This window comes from Moschus berezovskii, chromosome 20 (genome assembly GCF_049115385.1).
Source record: "Moschus berezovskii isolate FMDL1 chromosome 20, NW_MosBer_1.0, whole genome shotgun sequence".
Taxonomy (NCBI): Eukaryota; Metazoa; Chordata; class Mammalia; order Artiodactyla; family Moschidae; genus Moschus; species Moschus berezovskii.
In genome coordinates, this window is record NC_142479.1 from 9,438,928 (window position 1) to 9,440,914 (window position 1,987).

A 1,987-nucleotide genomic window follows, 5' to 3' on the forward strand; every position below is an offset into this window, starting at 1 on the left:
CTCTTCCACCTGGAGGCTCAGAGAGATGGACAGTGAGGAAAGGGAAGAGAAATCCTCGGCAATTCTAACAAGCACAGCAAATGCTTAGAAGCAGAAGGCAAGTATCAACACCACCGACAGTGAATTCCCTGAAATGTAATAGCTAAGAATCCATCTAGCCCAGGAGGGGTGCCCCTCTTCTCAGAGAACAGCAAGAGATGGATGAAAGAAGGTGAAGCCCTCCAATCCAATGGAAAATAAGCTGTGCTCACGGATCAGAAAAATTCCTCATGATAAGATGATGTCACTTCCCCCCTCCCCCGGAACCACACCGTGGGGCAATCCAGAGTTTCCACGCTATTCCTCTCAAAATATAAACGGCTGCTCTCAGGGCATAAAAACCAAATAATTCCAAAATGTCTATGGAAACACTACGGGATCAAAATAGTCAATGCAATCGGCCGCAAAAAACTGAAATGGACATAGCAGGCTGCTGATAGTCAATTAGACTATCACACTAGGATCATCAGGACAGCATGGTACTGGGAGGAAATCAAACACTCAGAACCAGATCCATGAGCTTCTACGGTCAATTCCTCAACACCAAAGGAGGGGAGGCAATACGAATGGGAACAAGAGTCTGTGCCACAAAAGACCATGGGAATTGCAGATGGTTTCACCTGAACAATCACATTGGCTTTTGGCCTCATAACACCTCAGATTCAGTGAAACACATCAATGCAAAGCCTGAAGTGAAGAAACTCCTGGAAATAAGCACGGGCCATAGGCTTTTAATGTCAAGGACTTCTCAACATGTGTGGGTGAAAAAGCAAAATAGGGTCTCTTCAAGTCAAGGAAACAGGAAACCAAAGGACACACACGAGTTTCTTTCCACTTGAACAGCTTTGCAACAGAAAAGTTAAGCATTCACAAATCAAAATGGTAACAAACTGAACACAAAAGTATATTTGCAAACAGAATATCAGAGAAGGGGTTCCTACATAAAAGAGACTGAGAACTCACACGACTAAGTCTCCCAGAACAAACCCCAGACCTATCCCTTCCCCTACACCAACTGCAACCCAAACCATTACCTCACTCGACACGAAACCCTAAAGCCTCAACCTAGGTCAACACTATACATGTTTACATGCATTCACAGACATGGAAGCATACACAGGAGAGACGCAGAGAGGAAGAGACAGACTGAATTTGGAAAGATCAAGAAAGAGACGGAACGAGGGAGAGAGACTGAACAATGGAGAGAGGAAATGAGTCGATTTCTCAGAATTTGCATGAATCTCTCTTGAGGATGGAAACAATGACAGTGCCTATTCCCCCTGCAAGGGGGAAAATGACCCAAGTTGATGAGGCTCAAAGACAAGGATTCGGGGAGCCACTGTTGGGGCAGCCTCCCCCAGGCCTCAAGGCTGAGTGGGACACTTGAACAGGATGAGGAAGGTTGATATCAGAGGTTGCGATGTGTGAATATGATCTTCTGGTCCTCCCAATGCAGGGGTCAAGAAATAGGCAGGAAGGGGACTGCCTTTTCCCAGGTCCCAAAGCCCATCCAGGCCTGATTCTGCCCATTCTGTGCTAGGTCAGCCCTGTGTTGAATCCGTCCTTTGGGAAGTCTCAGTGTCTAAGTTCCATGTGATAGCAGCCGAAAGTTTGAACAGGCACTGAAGCTGTTTGTAGGATGACAGACCTAGGGAGGAGATGGAAGAGTGACCCCTACTCTGCAGATGGAGAGACTGGGGAAACCATGGGGGGCACATGGCTTGCCGAGGACCACATCACTTCTGAGAAGAGGGAACCTGGGCTGAAAGCAGCTGTGTCCTCAGAGCTCAGGCCCTGCCTTCACCCAGGTCTCCCGAAGGCTGTGGGGTGGGATGGATGGGTGTCACTGTGCCTGCGCTTGGCATAAACATGTGGGAGAACAGCCAGAAACCCAGAGGTTCCCTTGGGGAGCTTTGTGGAAGGGACCTCGGCCACGAACCAGGAAATG